At 55.7% G+C, this 22,888-nt stretch overlaps 2 long non-coding RNA genes across 2 annotated transcripts; one reads left to right on the forward strand and one right to left on the reverse strand.

The window, feature by feature from the left end:
* Positions 1-2,021: 2,021 nt before the first annotated feature.
* Positions 2,022-4,363, reverse strand: LOC118967347 (uncharacterized). Its single transcript, XR_005054266.2, has 3 exons — positions 4,062-4,363; positions 3,330-3,423; positions 2,022-2,491 (listed from the first exon to the last, which is right to left on the reverse strand). It is a non-coding gene; the product is annotated as an uncharacterized lncRNA (long non-coding RNA).
* LOC118967348 (uncharacterized) lies at positions 3,444-10,409 on the forward strand. The gene is made up of 3 exons (XR_005054267.2): positions 3,444-3,558; positions 3,928-4,126; positions 7,743-10,409. It is a non-coding gene; the product is annotated as an uncharacterized lncRNA (long non-coding RNA).
* Positions 10,410-22,888: the final 12,479 nt, after the last annotated feature.

Here is a 22,888-nt window from a genome sequence, read left to right on the forward strand (position 1 = left end):
GAGTGTCTTTAGTAACATGGGAGCTTTGACAAAAAAGACCCAGAAACTTCCCTGTTTCTATGCCATTCTTTTTATTGCCATTTATGGTCCTCACAGAGAAGTCACTGCCTTACCCTCCTTCATAACACTGTCAGAATTCCCAGGATTCTTAGAACTTTCAGTGTAAATTTTTGTCACTTCTGCTATTTGAACTAACTTCTGTTTTCTTAGTTGGATTTTTTTCCCCCTTTTTAAGCTCCACTGTTTCTGTACGTTACCAAAGGTTTTAAACTGTCACTGTCCTTGAGCGTGTGTACGTGCACTGATCTGGGCTCACAGCCTGACACCCTTTTGTGGATGCAGGTGACCCTGGCCTGGGCTCAGCTTCCTGGGTTCTGCCTCCTGCAGCTGCCGGGCGTGTGGGTCCTGCTAAGGCCATCGTGGGCCTCTGCAGGACCCTGGATCACATCGCATGCCGGACACGGCCTCTTGTGAGGAGAGGGTTGACAGTGTGGTCTCCCTGGACAGCGCTTGCCCCCGCGCCCAGGGACAGACTTCTTCCTCCCGCCTTCACCCTCTCCTTGGTTCTGGCCCAGCCCATGTCATTCCTGCTGCTTCGTTTTCCTGTTACCTCCTTAGGGGGTCCTAGAAGAATGAACAGGAAAAGACTTTTTTTTACAGCAGAACTCAGCTGTGCTTAATGACAAGCTGTTTGTCTATACTCAGACATGAGAACGCAGAGAGGTGACTTGCACCAGTGTAAGGTTTTTGAGAACAAAGAAGTCTTTCCTAAGAGAAGAAGAGGCTGTTTTCACATGAAAAATGAAAAAGTGTCTTTTTGAAAATAGACACAATTTCAGGTAGCATTCTTTCCTCAGCATTGAGAGATTGGGGAACTGAGGACAGAACTGAAATAATTACACCCCAGGACTATTACACGGTGCACCGGTTTCTTTTCATAGAAGCTATTCCTGGTGACAGGTGCAGCAATTTGGGGCTGGGATTGCTTGTAACTGGAAAGCACATCCCTCACTCCTTCCCTCCCCACGGTAGCTTTACAGCTCGGAGGCCGCGTGGACTCTGCTCCCAGAGCCGTTTCTCTGATAGTTGGAACACCACGTGTAGGGAAAACGGAAGTTCCGTGGCCAGGACCCTCGCCGGCTTGGTCGGTTGCCCACCGCACACGTGCAGTGCTTGCAGGCGCAGGCTCGCCCACGTGCGGGCCGCGGGCTGTGACCAAGTACAGAGAGCTGTGCCCGGTGCTCGGGTATGAGGCCGTGATTGCCCTGCGCCCAGACTGCCCCGGAGGCGGACGGAATTCCCGCGCTCAACCTGCCATGGCCAGAATAAAGTTTGGTGCCAGACCTTCCCCGCAAAGCATCCCATTGTCATTTCTGGTCTCCGAATCCAAAGTGAGCTTGCCCAGGCGGGGCACCATGGCAGACAGACGGGCACAGTGCATCCTCCGGGCCAAGGCACTTGGTGGCTGACACGTGGACGTTTGGGTTAAGGATGAGCCAGTGACGGAGCATGTGGAAGGGGGTCTGGCTGGCAGCTCTCCCGGAGACCCTGGGGGTACTATTCTGATGGGGAACCTGAGTCGGAGTGGGACTAGAACCTTCCTCCTTGAGAAAGCGTGTTGATGAGAGGAAGGGAACTGTGAGAGGCTCAACCCATCTAGTGCATCTGGGGGCCAACTGGAAGCCTGTGGATAAAATGAGAGCTCCTGTGGCCAGGATTCTCATCTGGCCCTGGCTGACTAGCTCACTGCACACCTGTGGGCAATACTTGGCTGTTGACTCTATAAAAGAGCTCTGCCCAGTGCTCTGGGTGTGACACGGTGGCAGGGCTGCAAGGCTGCAGGAGAGCAGAGCAGAGGCTGGAGTGGTGGCAGCGCCCTGGACAGAAGGCCCAGAGGATGGCTGTGCGGGCCGAGAGGCCCAGAGGCAGAGACCGGCTTGCTGCGTGCAGACTTGCTCTGAGTGAACAGGATTTTAGTGACTCACCTGCCACCGTGGGAACAAAGTTGGGTGTAACCCTTTCACCCCAAGAACATCCTACTGTCATTTCTTTGGTCCACTGATTTGACAGTGAACCTCCTGGGGCTGAAACCCACTGGCCAGACACTCCTCTCAAATAACCAGAGCTATACAGGGGGCTTTGAGGAAGTTTGCCTAAGTTTTTGGTAAAAAGGAAATTTTGTTAAGGCAAGACTTAAAAAAACTTTAATCCATAACATGACTTGGTAGCAGCCCCTGTCACTCTGTGGATCCTGAACTGGTGGCATGTTCCAGGGTCAGCTCTGCACGAGGACTCCTCTCTGCAGTGGAGATCCTCCAGGTGGCACTCTGCCCAGGCCTGGGGGGTCTCAGGGCCTGGGCTGTGGGGAGAAGCCAAGGAGCCTGTCCGTCATACCCGGGGTTTCTATTCTGGCTTGGCCAGCCCAGGAACTGGATCCCCCGGACTCTGAGAGCATCTGTACTCTAAGCTGCACGTGTAGCTGAAGAATCACCTGTGAATGGATCAAGTGGTATTTTCCTTGATTAATAGCATTGTTAAAGAACATACATCATCTTCCCACACTTGCAAACACTTCTGCCATCACTTAAGGCAATGATCCCCAGCCTTTTGTGGGGTTTTATTCTCTTCACCTGATTTCGCTAGCGTTTGTCTATCCCCTGCAAATTCTGGGTGGTGCACACCCACACACGCACCCCAGGGAATTTGTCATAAGGAAACTGGCCCGAAGAAGTAGTTTGTCCAAGCCCTGCAGTAGTTTGTGCCATGGATGAACAAAGGTGTGTACAGGAGTGACTTAGCAAGGGACGCAGCTATAAATGCAAAGGGAAATACGAAAAGTATTGGCATGAAGTCTTTTTAAATTGAGTTTTGATGCTACATTCTTCCTAATCATAGAGCTGATTTTGACCATTTGTTTTGGGATAACTTCTTCCTAAATATAGACGTTTTGCTAAAGCCTAAAATTTCCTGAAAGCTACAAAGCTGCAGTTTAAGTTTTCCAATCATCACATGGTTTAAACAAATACCTCACTTTGTCGTAAGGAGTTTGGTCAAGAATTTTGTGATGTCATAACTGGAGAAAGCCTCAGAAGTCTTAAAGCCAAGTAATGAAATCTTCGCCCAGAAGCTTGGGGGTGGGGGGAGGGCGGTACGCCGCTGAGCTGCGTGTAACTCCTCAGAGAGCACGTGCCCTTCATTTCTGGTTTAGTGCCAGAGGTGGGGGTGGGAGCAGATGGGTCTCAGCTGCCCCCGCTGCTGAAGGCGCCCTCCCAGGGCCGCAGACGCCTCCCCGCTCCTTCTCCCTTGGCCCCTGCGCCCATCCCACTTACGTTCATTGGGTGCTAGGCACTGCTGTAGCCCGCTGAGCAGCCCCCATCCCCAAGCAAAAGCCCCTGTTCCTCTGGTGATTTAAGTTGTAGTGACCTAATGAATGAAACATAAACAAATTAGATAGTATGAAGATTTAAGCGCCGTGGGAAAGACGAATGTCGGGTGATAAAGGTGAGCTCCAGAGAGAGGGGTGAGCGGCCTTCTGAAGAGGATGCACACCTCCCGCAGGTGAGCGGGCCACGCAGACACCTGGGTGGAGAACGCCTAGCAGCGTCCAGCCCTGGCCAAGCCCGGAGGTGGGAGGAGCGTGCCTGGTAGATGCAGGGACAGCGGGCGTGGGGAGAGGGGGGTGGGAAAGGTCAGAGGAGCAAACCGCCTGGCGGTCCCCCAGGCCCCGGGCCCGCCTCCGCGGCATCACCCGGTCGGTCTGCGCCCGCCCCGGCACCGACCCCGGTCGCCGCCCCCGCCCTGCCCCTGGAAAGCCCGCTGGGTTGTTGAGGCCGCTGCTCACAGCGCATCGTTCAACCCGGGCTCATTCCCGTGAAAAGTCTCGGTTGTGTTTCTTTGGACCCCTGGTCTTTCTGCATCATTTTTCAGCCTCTGCCTGCAGGAGCGTCAGTCCTTCGGCTGTCCGTCTCCCCTCCTCCCCCTGCCGCGGTTCCTCCGCTCAGGCCCACCCTGGGTCCACCCCGCTGCCACTCCCCGAACACTGGGCACCCAGTGACACGCACCTCGACGAAGCTGGCAGCCGACACGCCACCACTGCCCCTTGGGCCCCCCTTCCCTCTGGCTCCAGGTAACCCAGTCCCACGGCGTCTGGATATTCAAAAGAACCCGGAGAAGACTTTTTTCTTGCTGATGGTTTCAAATATTAGGATTTTCCCGCCCTCTTAGAACCAGATCCCCCTGGGTTTTTTTCATGGTGACCCAGCTGCAGCTGGAGCCCGGGACCGGCTCGCTTTCAGGCAGAGCAGCGCCCTTCCCCAGAGGCCTGCCTGGCGGGGGGGGCCTGCGCGGGCAGCCGAGCAGCTGCTGCCTGGTTCTGCCTCCCTTCTCTGGCCTTAGAAATGCCGCTTTTAGAGAAGACTGATTGTTTCCATTTGCATGAAGGGTTCCATTTATGCTTGATTAACATGCAGTATGATAAAAATTATGCATAACATTACATATGTCAGATTAATTTTATAATAAATTTCATGACCAAGTTCTCCTAAATGCATCGTCTAAACAGTTTGCCACACGTGTATCTACATTATTATTACCTACAAGTCAAAAATCAGGACTTCTCGTTCACCAACCATCAGTTTAGTAATCTGTTCTAGGATCTCCTCTAAAATTAACTTCAATTACATTGTTCTGAAGTAGGAGTAGATCTTTGCCCGCTTTTTGAAAATTGGGGCAATTGCTCATCTCGAGGACTAGTTAACATGGTTTTCACAAAATTCTTGACCAAACTCCTTACGACAAAGTGAGGTATTTGTTTAAACCATGTGATGATTGGAAAACTTAAATTGCAGCTTTGTAGCTTTCAGGAAATTTTAGGCTTTAGCAAAACGTCTATATTTAGGAAGAAGTTATCCCAAAACAAATGGTCAAAATCAGCTCTATGATTAGGAAGAATGTAGCATCAAAACTCAATTTAAAATAAACAGCCACAGTTTATTTTTTATTCTTAAGTCCCATGGAATGTACTAGAACTGGGAACTTATTTGAAACTCAGGTTTTATCTTTCTATCTTCTCACCTACCCTAGGCTTCATCTTCCTCTCAGCTGCGTCCCGTCCTTTCCAGGTCTCGGGTAATTCTTGGAGGAAAGCATGGAGGCAAAATCACGTCTGAATCGTCAGCTTCCTGTCTTTTTTTTAAGCGTCGCATCATCACCTCTAAGTTTCTCTCGTTTCTCTCCCTTCACTGGCTGTGGTCCCGCCCTAGCCCCGAACTCCCTTGAAGTCATGGTTTTCACAGACATCAGCACACTCTGGGCTTGATCTGCCTGACACTGTTTTTCAAGGACAGGCCATTCTTACGTGTCTGCTTACGAAGGGCCTGTTCGTTTTCCTTCTTGCCGTTTTGTCGTGTTGCAGCACTCATTGCTGCTTTCCATTTGTGCCACACTCCTGTCCTTCATTGTAGCATGCTACTTAGTCATGTGATCAGACTTTCAGTTTTGAACCTCCCCCTCTTCTACTCTTAATTCGTAGCATGATGTCTTTCCTCTAAGGTCTCTCTCTGGCCATGAGATCATTTCTGGTGTTTATCTGTGCTTTTTGAAATATGTTTCCCTGAAGCCAGGGCCCGTGCCTAGACCAGACCATTTTTTCCTTGTCTATTACGAAATTTGCAATTGTCCTCTAACTGATGTCTCAGATAAAAGTTCCGCTCTTTGCATCTCTGACTTTCTGAAAAGCAATTATTAGTAAGGCAGTTAAAATGAACATTGGACATTATGCTTTTTTAGCAGAGTGGAACCTGTAGCTGATATGGAAAACTGAAATCTCCTGCAACCCTGTGTCAACTTCTTGTTTATTTAAAAAAAAATCAACCACCTCTCCCACCTGCCTGAGTGGCACTGTAGTACGTGCATGTGGCATGTGGGTAAAATTGCGATATTTCCATAATCTTTGGCCTGGCATTAGTTCATCTCCGTATCAACAGGTGATTACAAGGGTGTGGGGAGCAAGGATATATTGGGACCAGAGAGGTTGGGTGGGGTCCCTTTTGCAGCTGGGTCATAAGAGACACAGGTGAACAGAAGTGGACCACTGCTTGTAGGTAACAAACGGGTTTCTCCCACTTTATTTCTCCGTTTGACTGATTTTGGCTTCAAAGGTAATTTGCCCTGGACTGGGAACATAATCCCACCCCCAGCCCTGGAGTTACATGGCAGTATCGTTTCTAGTTCTTTTTCTATTTCTCTTTACCCAAGGAACCCCATTGTTTAATGTGCACTTAATCAACATAAGAGAATTCAACTTGGGGTTCCTGAGAATTTAACTCAATAGAATCTTAACTTTCTAGTTTTTGTCTTTTGTTAATTTTCACCAGCAAAGCAATAAGAAGAAAAGAGTAGCTCAGTTAGAGGAGAGGCAGACCTATATGACAACTCTGTTTTATAGAGACAAGGTCACAGTCACATTAAGAAAGTGATATTCTCCCATGAGGCAGAGACACTGACTCTTTCTTACTCAGCACTGACATGTGCTTTCCCTTGGCGTCTGCCGCAGATTGGGAGAATGCTCCGTCTTGGTTCTCTGGTGTTTGGCATCATCTCATCTTGGCAAAGATTATTAGGAACTGTGGGTGACTATGTGGGGATGAAAGGGGCAGGGATGGAGGAGCAGAAGGGACATGGCTGTGACCCTTTGGAGGGTCTCTGCAGAGGACGGCTGGTCCTCCCAGACTCGGTAAGGGTGGAAGGGGCAGGGCTGCCAGGGTGAGGGGCCAGCATGCCTGGTGGGGCCACGCCGACCCTGGCTTCATACCCAAGTCTACATTGCTCAGTCCTGTGACCTTGGACGAGTCCTTTATTCTCTCTGGCTCAGAATCTTCATCTATGAAATGTGGAGAATGACACGGCTGACCTTGTGCGGCTGCTGATACTAATGAGATAATGTACATAGACACACGGCACTGCCTGACGCAGGGCGGCGATCAGACACAGCCAGTGTTCAGCACTTCAGGTTCAATGCACACAGTCAGCGTTTAATTATGTGGGCAGATGTCTGACTGAGTTGCAACCCCTTTGAAGGCAGGAATGGCACCTACTGCTTTCCTTGCTGTGGAGCTGGGCAGAGTAAGCTAATAAATAATCACAAAGTTATCTGCGGTCAGCCCCACACAGCGTGTGGCAATGTGGCCCAAATAAAGAAAAAAGGGGGCCTGGGGTGCGAGCTGGAGCGGCCTTGTAAGCATCCCCTGAGGCCTTTAACAGGAGGAGGGTTTGATTTTGAGTCTCAGGAGAGCCCCCTCCCTTGGCTGGGTGTGGAACTCACATTTACATCAATGCAGAACAGCCTTTTTGTTCAGTCCGTGTGGTACCTGGAGGCACAGCTTCCTTCTAGTGCTGGTTTTCAGGGCTCCTGAGCACCCACTGAAGCCCTGACACCGTGTCCCCAGGACGCCAGCACATCCTGCCAGGCTCCTGGACCAGTGCGGATCAAACCACTGGAGTTCGGCGTGTTTGACACTGGAATTCTCTGAAAGCCGGTCTTCAGCTCTGGCAGGGTAGCTTTTAAGGACAGACGGCCAGACGGCCAGTTCCCCAGCACCTCTGGGCAAGCAGGGCTTTCCTCTACGACTTTATCATGATTGCTACTGGAAGTGGCTTTCTACTTGCTTTTATTATGATGATGATTATTTTTGGGTAGAGGTGGGAGGATTTAAGTAACAGGACTTTTTTTTTTTTCTAACCAGGCAATCAAAAGGGCAAATAAGGGTGCAGTCTTTCCTCCAAGTCTGTAAGGCCGTCTCCATGTGAGCAGGACGCTAAGGCCCCAGGGGCTGCAGAAGGACCGTCCCCTTCTGTTCTCAGTGTGGCAGGAGAAATGAAGGAGGGGTACTGTGAGCACAGAGCCGAAGCATCTCGTCAGAGAGACAGAAAGAGCGAGTGCGCGAGAAGTTCAACGGGGCAGGAAGACTGAGAAGGGAAGCGTCCATCCTAATGTTCACAGAGCCCTGCAGAAGGTGTGGTGATGTTAGATTAATGTGCTCTTGGTGGTTAATTCACAAAAGTGGCTGGTGTTTTTTATCATCAGCATTTGGTAGGTGGTCTCATTGGCGACCGAGCCTAGTTGCTGAGGGGGCCACTTGCGCCTCGGATCTGTATAAGCCAAAGACTGTATGTTTTCACATTTCATCCTAAAACCACTCCTTTGAGGAAGATACTGTTGTCCTATTTCACAGATGAGGAATGAAGGCACAGAGAGGTTAAGTGCCTTGTCAGAGGGCACACAGTAGGTGGCACAAAGTCAAGGTGGCACCCAGGCTGGTGTGAGCCCAGAGCTGGGGCTCCATGCTCTCATGAGAAGGGCTTTGCACCCAGGGGCCTTTCTGCCCCCCACATGCCCGGAGGTGTTAGCTGGCCAGGCCTGCTGTAAGAAAGTGCCGGTGACTGGGGGCCTACGCAACAACAGAAATGTGTGGCCCCTCAGCTCTGGAGTCTGGAAACCCCCAGTCAAGGTGCTGGGACTCTGAGGGCCAGGACCTGCCCCGGGAGTTCCCTGCTGGCTTACAGGCGGCCGTCTTCTCTCTGTCCCTCTTCACAGCACCCTCGCTCTGAGTACATCCCTGGCCAGATTTCTCCCTTTGTCAAGGACTCCAGTCATACTGGATTACTGTCTATCCCAGTGACTTTCTTTTGAGTTGAACTTCTTCCAACTTTGTACAGACCCTGTTTCCAAAGCACGTCACATTCTGAGGTCCTGGAGGTACAGATCTGTCTGACACTGTGAGGGGCCCCCAAGTCCACCCACAGTGGCAGGCAGATCTGCTGGACTCATGCCCTGGCACGTGTGCTTCAGATGCTCTGTTTGCAGCAAGGGGACTTTTTCTAGTTGCCCATTATTGTCTTTGTCCATTTTATTTAATCTGATGACTATCAGCCATGAACCCGGCTCCCTCCCAAGCAGATCTGCCCGCAGGAGTGAGTTTTGGGTCAGTCACGAGTTTGCGGGCTCCAACCGAATCAGCCAGGCCACCGACAGCGGTGGAACTGGCTCAGGCGGGCAGGATGAGCTCCTGGGGGCTCCAGGCATCCCTCCTGCAGCCCCAGGTCTGACGGTCTTGCTCCTGTTGCAGCAGGGAACGCGAGTGAAGCCGATGTGGCTTTGGGATTTTCCACCCTGCATGTGCCTTTTAAAATTAAACGTGAACCAGAGTAAAAGTCAAGGCCCTGGAATCTCATTCTGCCCTTTGCTCATCTTGCCATGTATGGTCGGTTCTCTCTCACAACTTAAGAGGGTCCTGAAAACCCCCTTCATTTAAAAGCATTCATGGCCTGATAGGGGGTTTGTCAATGGCTCCCAGACCACTCCTGTTCCCCAGCCTAAGTCCAGTCCCAGGCCTCCCTCTCCCTCCAAGGGACGCTGACGTGTCCGTCTCTCTCCCTGGCTTCCCAGGTCTGTGGAAGGCAGCCCTGTGGAGGTGGAGAGAGCCGGACTTGAAACCAGGACACTGGGCTTTCTTTTTTGCCCCATCCCTTGGGTCACAAGGGTGAACCTGGGTGAGCCATTTAGCAGCTCCCCTCCCCATGTGGTCATTTATCCAACGGAGACGAAAGTCCCTGCCTCGCCTGCCTTCCAGGCGCTCGTGACGGCAGAGAGGGGCTCAGAGGAGCTGATGCCAACACAAAGCAAGCTCTGATCTTGCACTGTGTCCATCTGAGGACATGTCACCAGGACCGCTTTGTCGTCTGTGTTCCGCACGTGCGTGTCTGAGCCCGGCCGTGAATTCAGAGAGAGCAGCTTCGCGCACTCAGGCCCGATGCACGTTGGCTGAGGCATGAAAGCCAGTCTTGGAGAAGAAGGAAAAGGCCAGTGGGTGACCAAGGGCCCAAAGAAGGTCGTACACAGCGAGCGGGGCTTGTTTTCTCTGGATCACAAAGGTTTTACAGCCACGGCAGTCGCTGGACGTGGATCTAAAGTGTCAGACAGCCACTGCTGTCCTGACGCAGATGTTTAGGAAGTTATTTTTAGTCAACCTTATGATCGATATTCTTGCCACTCCTTTGTGTCTTAATTAAAGCAGATGAAAAATGCCCTTTGTGTCCAGGAGTGGCCCTGAGCTACCACGTGCGCAGTTCTCCTCACAATCTGCATTTGGCTGTTTTGAAAGTTTAAATTTAGAAAGAAAGTTGAATGGCTCCCAAAGCAAATGGCTTTTAAAGTACAAAAAAAAAAAAAAAAAGTATTTGCTTAACAAAATCAGGCATTTGTGGGGGACACCTTTATTATAGTATGCGAATTATATGCTTTGTATCTTATCTCTGAGCTTGAGAAATTGTCCAGAAATAACAGACAGTTCTCTGTTGGCTTAGAAATCATTTCCTGACTACACTTGGGGTCATTTTTTGTCTGAATATTTGAGCAAGGAAGGCCTGCTCCCGTTGCTCCTGGGCCTGCAGGCTCCCGCCGTGGAGGAGCCGGCTGCTGCTCCCAGCCCCCCACTCCCGGGGGCGCCCCGGTGGCCGCAAAGGGAGATCACAGGGACGAGTGGGGCTGAGGGGTTATGTCTGAGGACCATGGTATGTCGGTTACTGGGCAGGTGCTGGGAAAAACCACATACAAAGAGGAGCCACTAATTCTGGATTTGGGGTATCAGGTTCCATGAAGGGTTGGCAGTTGAACCATTTCATCAAACACTGGTGGTTTTCTGATCCGGACAACACGAGGGAAGGAAGTTGGAGGCTGAGATGAGCCTCAGCAGACGCCGGGGGCCGGGAGTGGTGGTCTGCCTGAGGGGCGACCTAGGATGGTGACTGTGGTGGGAACGTAGGGCACGGGGAAGAAAGGCTGCAGTGAAGCACAAGGCCAAAGCGGCCAGTCTGAGACCCGATCGTGAGGCGCCCTGAATGGCCTGAAGAATTTGGATTGGATCCTGCAGGCAATGGGGGGTCAGCAGAGGTTTACGTGAGAGGAATTCATTAGGAAGGAAGCCTGGTAGCCACCGGGAGGATGGATCGCGTGGGGGAGAGAAGGGAGGCGGGAGGATGTTCAGAAGGCGGGGGACGACAGGAGTCTGAGCTAAGGTGGTGGCGTGGAACTTGCACAACTGCTCGGGAGGGTGGAGGGGAGGAAATGAAACAGACAGGTGGTCGTGCAGTGACAGACCCGACGGGCTTCCCTGGGCGTTCACCACCTGCCGGCTCTGTAGGGCCCGAAGGACAAAGGGGCAGAGGACAGGGTCCTGCCCGGGTCCCACAGGCAAGCCCCCGCCATGGCCGTGTGTGAGTGGTGCCAGCGCGGCGGGCAGGCTGGTGGGGGTGGGGGCAGCAGAGGTACATCTGTCTTGGGTCTCAAAGGGTGACAGTGAGCCGAGGGTGCCCCGGGCAGCTCCCTAGATGGGTGCCGCTGCTCTGGGGACAAGGACCGGTGTACCTCAGCTCCAGGCTCTGCTCACGTCATCTACCCCAGTGGCTTTCCATCCCTTGGGGGCCCCAGGGACTCTGCCTGCTGCCTCAGCCCGCGGCGTCCTCTGCCCTCCTGGACGCCGTCTGGACTGGCCCTTCCCTGAGCCGTCTCTGTCCTGGGCTTTCAGGAGCGCCTTGCACAGCCCTCGCGTGGCTCTTTCGGAGGGATGAGTGCACACTTCACGTGGTCCTTGGATCCATGAGTGTCTCCCCTACTGAACGGTGAGCCCTTTGGGGTGGGGATTGCATCTGGTTTTGCTGTGTTGTGTCCTCCATGTTTGCCAGGGCCTGGCATGTAGTGCTTCTTAATAAATATCCCTTTCCTGACTGATGGACTAAGACAATTAGTCAAAAGGGGAAGGGCACTTCAGGAACAGGGAGCAGCACGGAAAAGGTGCAGAGGTCTCTCCCGGGGGTAGTCTGGCAGCAGCTAGTGACTGGCTCATGGGAGGGGGTCCAAGCAGAGGGAAAAAGATGCACCAGAGAAGGATGCTGGGTAAACGCGGGAATAACGATGGGAGGAAAATGGTAATTCCATCCCTTAGTGTGTATGTGTGACAGAGAGAGAGGGAGAGAGAAGAGAGAAGTGGACAAAGACTTTTTCCACTTTAATAACAGAACACCTTGGACTGATTCACAGAACTGTTGTTTTAAAACCGAGAGTCCGCCAGAGCGTTGTGACAGGGCCCCGGCCCCAGCAGGCCAGCCGGAGCCAGGGGAAGACAGGGCGCAGGTGAGGCCGACTGCGCAGTGGCGAGAGCCCTGACTCCACGGGCTTAGTCTGGACGGGCCCGGCCCTGACGTCATCTGCCCAGAAGTCCCCAGCTCTAGGGAGGCACGTCCCCCCTGAGCAGAGCATCCTCCCATCAGATGCACACGGGCTGGGAGGAGAGGGCCCGAAGCAGGTTCCCAGATGCTGCCAGCAGCGCCTGCCGTCCATGCCTCCCCGACCTGCCCGGCCCGGCCCCAGCCTCTCTCCTGCCACTGAAGTTCCCTGGTGAGAAAGAGGGGTTCCGAGTCAGGGCCCAAGGGGAGTGGCCCCGAGGCCTAGAAGCAGGCCCGGGGCTGACAGCTCTTCCTCACGTGGGGACGGAAGATCCACACCCTCTGCTCCAGGGGCTCTGCTTCCCCTCCATCTCGTGGACCTGGCAGAGAGTCCAGGAGACACGAAGCTGCTATGCAGTGAGGCGGAGAAAGCAGCCGGCAGGGGAGGGGCCCTAGGCCCAAAGAGGGAGGAGCTTGACCCACAGGCGGCCCCACCACCCGCCAGCCAAGTAACTTTCATTTGCATAAATTACTTAACCGTTCAGAACCTTGATTTCCACTTCTAACAAACAAGGCCAAAAATATCTGCTTCTCTAGCTTATTCGTAAGGTTTGAATGAGAAGATAGATGCATACATCCTCTGTAAACTCCAGAGTTTACTATCTGCCACCCACCGCTACAACTTGCCTTGCAGGGAGATGCTTCTCATCAGCATCCATGCCGTTATGAAGTGCTTTATAGAAATAACATGTCTTCTAATAGATCCACTTGGCCCTCCCACTGAAGGGGTGAGGTTGAGTGGCTTGACCAGTGTCACACAGGAATTCGTCAGCTGCTGAACCCGAACTGCTAAATGCTAAGCTCCCTAGTGGAGGGGTTTTGGGCCCTAGTAACCACCTGAGAACCCAGGGGAGCCTGACAGTCATAAATAAGTACGTGAGTAACACAAGGACCGCTCGCGCTAAGCCCAGCCTGCTGCAGCCCTTGCTGGTATGGGACACACCTCATTAAATAGTCACGAGAGCATAGGAAATAGCCACGACGGTTACATCGGGGCACTGAGTGAGGGCAGGTTAGGAATTTGCCCAAGGTCACATGGTACGTGGCGGATCTGAGCTACAAATTCAGATTGACTCTTCCCTGGTCAGTGCTTAACCCAACAGAGACCCAGTGAACCCCACTCCCTCCTCCCACTCTGGAGAACGTTCCCTGGCCCCCAGAGGCCCAGGCCTACCGTGTCAGCATCCCACTTCCCAAGGGTCCTTCACCCACCTGCCCGCCCCACCCCCACACTCACCCCACATTGTCATGGTCCCAGTCCAGGGATTCAGCAACCTTGGCATAGATGCCAGAGTGATGGGGCTCTGCGCATCTGTGGCCCCAGATGACCACCCCCACCAGCCACCATGTGCCCCAGTCTGGGCACACCAGGGGGCCCCCCCACTGCTGCACCTGGCATGCATCAGCCCTCCCATCCAGGTAGCCGGCACACAGCATGTGGGGTGTGAGTGCCCCATGGTACACACAGGAGCTGTTGCAGAGCTGGGTACTGAGCAGGGGCACCACCATGTCCTGGAACATATCCGAGCTGTGGGCTGTGGGAGGCAGGCGGGCAGACGGGGGGACACAGAGTGTGGCTGAGGGGGGAGCCCCTGGTGGGAGCTGGGGACCCTGGGCAAGGAGGCCAGCATCTATCAGACTTGGTGGTGGGAGCAGGCGGAACAGAAGTCACATACGCCCCAGATGCTGAGACCACAGCCCTGCTGGGATGAGGGCAGGGGGAGCAAAGGGCCTGGGTTTAGGGGAAACTCAGGGGTTATTCTCCCAAAGACCCAGACAGGGGAGACTGAGGCCCCTGGGCCTGGCCAGGGGTGATGGCAGAGGGAAAGGGGGCTGGCAGGTAGAGGTGGCTTGCCTTGGGCAAGGATCCCCCACCCCCATGCCCTTTGCCCCCAGGGCCCTGGGAGCTGACTCACTGTGGCTGGGGTCGGTGTGGCCCCAGCCAGACACCCAGCACTCTGAGTCCCTGGGAGAACCCTGCTCCTCAGCCCCAGGCACACAGCACCCATGGTGTCTGTGAGGAGGCGCGGGGTCCTGGGCGCCACCCAGGCTCGGCCCCCCTCCCCGAGCCTGGGCAAAGGACCGAGGCTGGCAGACCCTCCGCACCTGCCTTTGCTCGCACCTGGTAGTCCACCCCTTTGTGGAAAAGTGAGAAGGGACTGTCCTGGGCCGGCTCTGTTCTCCCGGGTGGCTGCTGGCGTGCAGGGGTGGGGATGGGGAAGGATGGGGGGATGCAGGCCCAGAGGATTCTGAGGAGGATCCGCTGGATGCCCAGCTGTGCAAAGCTCTGTAGGAAACTGAGAGTCAGAGGAGATGACCGACTGCCCTGTCAGAGCCATGAGACTTCCCTGCAACAGCCTGCTAGCGGCCAGCCAGGCACGAAGCCAAGCCACCAGGCAGTCACTGCAGAGGGAGGTCCAACGGCCCATCGCTAAGCAGGGCGTCTCTGTGTGCAGGAAACTTCCCGGGGACCCACCTTCCACCGCCTGGGCAGAGCTGGCTGGCCCCCTGAGACTCCCCTGAAGGCCGCCCCTGGCTGCTGTGCCCAGGCTGGAGCCCTTCCCTCCCCGTGCGTAGGGCTGGAGGGTGTGGGGGTGCAGGTGCCCTCCTGTTAGCCCTTCTGAGGAGCCCCGCTTTTCCTAGAAGGCACAGCCCTGCTGTTCCTCAGCCTGCTTCTCAGGTTCTTTCCTGCATCTTGTTTCTGGAAGCGTGGGGCTCACCCACGACAGGACAAACCAGAAATGCTGTAGGTGCTAAACCTGCAGGTGCAGGGGGCTGTTCCCGCCCGACCCTGTTTCGTCCTCTTCTGCCCTCTGCCCTCCCCTGGCCTTGCGCCTGGGACCACCCCGGTTGCTCGGAAGGGCTCACCGGCACCCGCTCCCGCCCTCCCGCCTTCCCCAGCTTCCTGGGCCTGGGTACCTCCCCGCCTCCTCACCCAGACACCCCAGAATGGATCCTGTGGTCCTGGCCGCCTCACGACCCCACTTCCTGCTGAACTGGTTGGAGCCCAGGCGTGTTCACAGCTGCTAAAGGGTCCTCAGCAGGAACCCTCCTAATCAGCCGATTAGGAGAAAGGATATGATTCCCACTCCTTCTCAGCCGATGAAGAGTTGGAATATGTTGTTGGCGTAGGTGGGGGTGCCTTCCTGCCTGGAGGGTGTGGCTGCTCTTTCTTACACATTCCAAGGCCTGGAGGGAGGGGCGAGCAGGCAGGCACCCCTGCCGTGTCCAGCACCCTGGAGCGGACCTCCCTGAGACTCTCCCGGAGTGGGGAGAGGAGTCCTGGTCGCAGAAGGCACCAAACTCCCACAAGTGAGCCCCGGTCAGGGCCGCATGGGGCGTCCTAGGGCCGCTCTACCTTCTAGCTTCCTCCCTTCCGAGGACCTCAGGCTGCGGCCTCTGACGGTGGGGAGCCCCATCTGGGGCTCTGACCCCCTGAGAACATGCTGCCCTGAGCTAGGGACGCCTCCCTGGAGTTCAGTCTCCCACCTGTCAAGTAAGGGGTCTGGGTGAGGTGGTCTCCACGGGTCCGCCCTGTCAGCCCAGCTTAGCCCTGGTGACCTCTTGAGCCATCTCTGCCCACACTTCCGGTCGGGACACCTGTGGACAGAACCCCGCTCCCTAGGGCGGAGCTGAAAGGATGCACTTGCTGGGGTGTCTCAGGCCCACGCCAGGACCGCGTCACACGGCTCCCCCACAAGGCCTGCTCTCTGGGTCCCTGGGGGGATGGGGCCGCAGGCAGACTCTGAAGCCACCTTGCCAGCATCTGTGCCCTGGAAAAGGGTCCAAGGAGAGGCCGACTCCGTGGCCTAGCACCCTCGTCCTTCTGGATTCTGCAGGCTGTGCCCGGCTCCCTGAAGCCCAGGGAATCTCCTGTCCACCGTGGAGGCCGAGACACTTCCCTTTGCCTGTTTCCCCTCGGCAGCCCCAGGCTTTCCCCAGGACCCTCTCTGCTCTCTCCTCCCCACGCACGAGGCAGGGTGAGGAGAGCTTTTCAGCAGCTGGCGCGACCGTCCCCACTGTTTGGGTGTAAGCCGCCTTCTGTCCCAACCCCGAGCCAGGCTCGCAGGGGAAGGACCCTTTCCTGCAGCCCCTCAGTCAGGAGAACGCCGCCTCCCGTTTGCCCAGGATGGTCGCTGTGTTAACACCCAGAGCCCCAGAGCCCCACATCCCCAGAAGCTCCGCAGTCCTGGGCAGATGGCGGCAGTGGGTCATGCTAAGCCCACGGCCTCTCATGCATGAAAGGCTTTCTGCAACCCCAGAGCCCCTGGCCTCTCCAGCCCTTCAGTCTGGTTGAGCTCCCCTCGTGGCTCGGGGCTAGAGGAGCAGGTGCTGGGGGTCCTCAAGGTCTCCCTGCCCTGCCGAGGTGTCAGCGCGAGCGCTGCCGCTTGGCCCCGAGGCCCTGGAGCGCCCTGGCGCCCCTCCTTCCCACGGTCGGCAGGACCCCACCTTGCCTGACCATCTGAGCCAGCAGCCCAGCCCTCGCAGGCCCAGAAGCTCCCCTGCCATTTGGGGGAGGCCAGTGCTGGGCGCTGGTCTGGAAGCCTCAGATGGTGACTTCCCAGGTTCCCCAGGTCCCACCGATTCCTGGGCCCCAGGGCCTGGTGTGGGGCTCAGTGGGGCATGGGCACTCACTGATCCACTTGGGATGAGCAGAAGGGGACTGTGGCCCCCGGGGGGAGGTGGGTGGGCCTCTCTGGCTTCCGGCTTCCAGAGGGGGTCAGAGAGGAGTAAGCAGGCCGCCAGGCCGCTAGAGCCCAAAGGGTTTGGCGGGGTTTGCTTTTCCTCTACACGGGTCTGCAGAGGCGAGGACATGAATGAAAGAGTCTGGAAGATCCACTGTTCCCAGAGCCGGTCAGCAGCAGCCGTGTATCTGCACCGCACTGCGGCCCCCGGGAGGAAGGGCTGGAGCAGGGACTGGGGCAGGGACAGCAGTGTGGGGACTCCGGGAAAACCCTGATGCGCTTTCTGCAAAGATGCTGGTGGAGCTCAAGGTGAGGAGGAGGGGGACGGACGTGTAGGCAGATCTCCCCCGCCAGGCAGTGTCCCCTCTCTTCCCCCGCCTTCTGCCCCTGGAACCACTAGGAGGCAGCTGGTTGGAGAATCTCCAAGCCCACAGGCATGTGGTGGGCCGCTGAGGGGGGCACTGTCAGTGGGGACCCCAAAGGAAGGGGCCCAAGCTGGTCTCATCCTCTACTAACCACCCTGACAATGGGCATAACTTTTATCATGGCCCAGCCTGGCTGGGCGGGAAGGCCTGGCCTGGGGCTGTGACTTAGAACCTTCCAGGGGAAGTGACCTTGCACAGGGTTCAGTGTTACCTCTGCGCGCATATCCAAGGCTATAAAACCCATGTTTTGGTGACATTCCTGGGGCCACCAAAATATGGGCCGCTTTTTGTACAGTCAGTCAGTCCTTATGGGTCAAAACTGGTGGAGCGAGGAAGAAAGGGTGGGGGACTGAGGGTGGCCCCCTCGGAGGTGACACGATTCACCTGTGTGTGTCCCTGAGTGTGTCTGTATGTCCGCATGAGTGTGTCTGTGCATTTGGCTTCATCTTTGTGGGTCTGGGTATGTTTTTGTGTGCATGTGTGTGCGTCTGTGTGCATATGGGTGTGTGTGTGTGTGTGTGTGTGTGTGTCTAAGCGCGGACAGGCAGACCTGAATCTGGCCAGTCTCTGCGTTCCTGGAGGGTCCCCACAGCTCGAGATGCCCTCGTCATGGACAGTGTCAGGGACGTTTGCACACAGAGCACTTCCCCACCAAACATGTCCTAGTGACCATGCTAGTCCCCTCCCCTCCACATACTCACCACTTCAACTTTACCCTGGCAGGCATGATCATAAATTATTAGAAAGAATTAATCACGATGGTCATATACATGAATGTAGGGTACATAGACGTGTGTGCGTGTGCACATGTCCCCACAGGGCTTTCTGAATCTTAAGTCTTCCTCTCAAGACTGCTTCCCCAGGCACACTTTAACATTCGTGGGGCAGCAGTGCGGGTGGAAGGCCACATACTGTATGTGCAAGGGCCTAACTGTAACATCAAATTAGCAAATTGTTGAACTAAGAACACGCTCTCCTTTGCCATGACACCTTCTTAAGGATACGGAGGGCCAGCTTCCAATTCAGACTCCTGGAGTCCTTGACTCTGTCCTGGAGCGTGGTGAGGTGGGGAGAGCAGGGGTGGGGGATCACGCCGATCCCTGCTCCCCCCCACGCAGGGCTGCGGAAGGCTTTGTGCTCATCATCCCACCTCAGGGCTGTGCCCGCCTGTGGGTCCTGCCCCAGGAAAAGTGGCCTGTGCAGCCTCAGGGCCACGTGAATCCCGGGGTCTGAAGGGGACGTATGGGCTCTGGGTGGCACACACTTCAGCCCTGCGAGCTTCTTGCTGCAGGAAGGGTCTGGAAGGGCCAGGACGGTGGGGCCGGGACTGGGCCGGGGCACAGGGCGGGCTGGCTCCCGTGAGGGGGGCTGCCTAGAGCTGGGAGGGCTGTTGTCTGGTCTCCGTGGGGGCTGGGATTCAGCCCATCAAGGGAGGCACAGGTACGAGGGCGGCGGCCGAGACCCCCTGTCCCGAGTGCCTCGCCCCTCTGAGCCCCTCCCGCACCCCGGTTCAGGAGCTCCGCTTCCTGTCAGCACAGATCCTGGGGCGGCCCTGGGCTCCAGCTCAGTGGAAAAATACCCAGAGGGACTCATTATGATTCACACTCACGTGGCCTCTAGGAAATTAATTGAGACAAACAGAGAAAACCTCTAGTGTACAAATAGATGTACTCCAGAACTCTCCCACAGAGCGGAATTCAATAAAAACTAAGGTGAGTCCAGGCTAATTGGGAAAAATGGATGTGAAGGGTCAAGAGAAGTCTGTGGGAGGGGAGCTGGGATGGCAACCTGTCCGCATTTTGGGGAGATCTGGATTAAACCTGTTCGGGACTGAATTGGGCACCCACTCCCCAAATGCAGGTGTCGAGCCCTCACCCCAACCGACTGTGTTTGGAGATGGGCCTTTAGGGAGGTGATTAAGGCCAGCGAGGCCCTAAGGGCCAGGCCCAGATCCAGCAGGACTGGTGTCATTGCGGGAAGAGGAGGGGACACGGGAGCTCCCGCTCCTTCAGGCGCACGGAGAAGGGGCCGCCTGCGAGCTGGGGGTGCCCTCCCGGAAACCAGCCCTGTTGGCGCCTTAATCTTGGACTTCCGGGCTGCGGACCTGGGAGAAATAGGTTTCTGTTCTTTAAGCCACCGCACTGGTGGGTCTGCAGGGCAGCCTGAGCGGACCATACAACTAAGCCCCCGCAGAAGACGCTCATCGAACAGAACGGGACAGGAGCAGCCGGGGGTCTCCTGGCCCACCTGGCCTCCGTCCCGCCGGTGTTCATTGCACTGTGTGAGGAGGCTGGGCGGGGAGGAGAGAAGGGCGCTGGTCCAGGAGCCCCAAGGTCTGCATTCTAATCTGGCCTCCATCACTTGTTAGCAAGCCCGGCTGTCACTGGACTCTGCCAAGTTTCTATTTTTAACTCTGTAATGGGACTAGTGATCTATGCCCTGCATAACTCGCAGGGTAGATGGGAACATGAGGAAAATTAAATAACAAGACGGCTATGGGGTGGTGTGGAGCGAGGCAGGTGTGAGAGGTTATTGTTTCTAACCCACACTGGCAGAGCTGCCAGTTGTCATGTTTATCCAGTCGGACCCCATTTATCTGCTGTCCTGGGCACCCAGAACGGAAGAGCATTGCCTTCAAGGCATTCACGATCTGCGTGGAGACAGACACTCAAAAATGAGGAATTTATTATTTGCTAAAGGAACACGATTGTGCATTATTTTGAAAGAATTTGCTGCAATTACTTTACTACCATTTACCGATAGAGGCTTGTTGCCAAGGAAGAATTGATGTGGTCGATGTAGAAATTCCCACCGACACCCGGCATGTAATTTTAAAGAAAACCAATGGAAGCAAATGATGTTTTGATCGTGACCTCAGCAGCGTGGTTTCCATACCAACACATTTGTGCAGAATAAAAGGCCCAAGACAAACTGCTGCCTCTAATTCACGATATGGCGAACGCTGGTTGAATCACGTTTTTAACAGAGAACACCACCACACCCCACTACACACCCAGCGCCCTGCCGATGCATGCATGCCTCCACGCGCACACACGCACACATGCAATGGCAGGTGAACTGGGCCCCTGGAGGGGTCAGGTCAGGCTCTCCTTGAGATCCTGGGTTCTGCCCCTGCCCCTTACCTTTACATCTCTCACAAAAGGGTCTCAGTTTCCTCACCTGTATAATAGGAGTAATGCTGCCTCATAAGTTTTATTGGCATGAAACTGAAATGGGATCAAAGGTATTACCATCTTGAGAGAGCAAGTAACGGGGCGGTCACATGGGCAGTCCAGACGCAGCTTCCTCTGGAAGGTTTCTTCCATGGCTTAGTGGGGGGCTGACTGACCACTGTGGTCCCCCAGTCTGGAGACGTGCCCCCTCTTATGAAACCCTCTAGAGAATGCCTTGAGGTGGCTTCGGATCTGAGTGAGGGTCACCTGTGTGTGCACACCCAGGATAGCTCTCCTGGGGCCAGGGAGGGGCCAGGGGGTTGGGGAAGTGCCTGATAGAAGGCCTAAACAACCAGGTGGGAGCTCTGAGAGGCCAGGGTCACCCTGGGACCCTGTGGGCTGTGACACATTGGGTTATCTAGTCTAAAATCCCACTGTGGGACGCAGACCAGCAAGAGACACAGGGGCTGTAAGAAGACCGAGTCTGCTCAAAAAGGTAAGGAGCCTGTTGGAAGGAAACAGGGAGGTAGGAGAGAAGCCGGGTGGGGGCAGCATCAGGGCCTGGGGAGGAGAGCCGCCAGCAGCCAGTGTGGGAGGAGGGGCGCGGGGCATGGGCCTAGCACACGCCGTGCCCCTTGGGAGGCCTGTCACTCCCCAGACACTGTCACCTGTGATGAGCCCCTGGCAGGGCTGGGGTGTGGTGCTGACAAGGCAGAGTGGTGCTGGCTGGGGGTGGGGCCCCTGGTCACACAGACTGGGTGTCTCAGCCCCAACATGCTCTGTGCACTTGGACAAGCTACCTGCTCTTCCCAAATCCCATCTGAAAAATGGCAGGAATGTCCCCCTTAATGTGTTGTTGTGGAAATAAAACAAGATGACATGTGCAAAGAATTTTGCACCTGCTAGAGCATCGCCGCCTTGGGGGCTTCCAGCTCCGCCTGGATCGTTCTCCCGGGTGCCCACAGGTCCACCCTGGCAGGTCTCCGCTGTCCTAAAGAGCACATCCTCCCCAGCCCTGGGGAACTGCTGGTCCCTTTCCCTGCGTCAGCTTGACCCGCCGCAGTTACCAGTCTAGCAGCACATACTTTGTTATCTGTTCTCTTCTCCGCTAGCGCATAAGCTCCACGCAGGTCCGCTTTGCGGCTTTATGCCTGATGTCCAGCACGTGATTGTTTGTTGGATAATTACCTCATAAAAGAATTCATTAAGTTGTAACTATATATATTATTTCCTGGACACTGCTGTGGGCCATGGACTTTAGAACAGCCAGGTCTTAGGGTCCTCACCAAGGGTCCAGGCCCCCGTGTCAAAGGGGAGCCTCTTTCCCTTGAGCCCCAGAGGCCAGGGAAGGAAGACAGAATTCATGCGGAGCCTCAGTTGGCAGAGGCCCTCAGCCCCGGCTGCGTGCTGGGACCCCTACGGTGGTCGCCCGAGAAAAATGCCAGATGCCGATGATGGACCCACTTCCAGAAATTCCAGATTAACTGCTCTGGGATGGGGCTCAAAGTTACACTTTCTTTGTAAGCTCGCCTGTTGATCCTGATGTTGAGGGTCAGTGGGCCGTGTGGCTGGAGAATGAGCTGGTCTTGCACCGAGGCCGGCGTGGGTTGGAGGAGAGTGGACGCAGCCCAGTGGAGGACCCTGCACTGCGGTGGCCCCAGGTCACTGCCCTCGGCCCGGGCAGGGCTCCCCTCCACCTCCGTCCCCCACACGCCCTGGGCCAGGGATGGACATGCACAGACTCCTGTGGCTTCCAGAGCTTCTTCAGTCGCAGCCACATGCAAGTGAGCTGGTGGAGGGTGGACGTGTCATCCTGCTGAGCCCACTGCAGGCGCGTCCCCCTGACTCCCAGGCTCCTTGCTCCCCACCAGGGCCAGCGGAGGCCTGCTCTCTCAGCGGTTCCTCAGCACATCAGACCACCTGGAGGGACCACTGGCACACAGACTGGGGGCACTGCCGCAGGGGTCTCTGACTCAGCAGGCTTGCGGCACGGCCCGAGGGTGGGCATCAGAAACGCCCACCTGCCGGCTTGGGCGCCACACCCAGAGAATCTCTGCTCTGAAGAAACAAGGTCCTTGCAGGCTGGGTTCTCTGAACCTGACCTGACTCAGGGGCGGTTGGGGCCTGGCCCGCTCCTGGCAGTCTGGCCGGGCACCTCATCCCTCTGCCCGGAAACCAGCCCAGCAGACTCCGCAGGCTCCTCTCGCACCTCCTTCTAATGCCGCGAAACGCCATTCTTGTCCTGCTTCTCGGCCTTTTCCTCTGTTCCGGCTGCTGTTTCTCATGTTTCGAGCACGGCAGGCTGTTTGTGACCTGGCCGTGCCAT

Source organism: Manis javanica, chromosome 6 (assembly GCF_040802235.1).
Source record: "Manis javanica isolate MJ-LG chromosome 6, MJ_LKY, whole genome shotgun sequence".
In the NCBI taxonomy this organism is placed as follows: domain Eukaryota; kingdom Metazoa; phylum Chordata; class Mammalia; order Pholidota; family Manidae; genus Manis; species Manis javanica.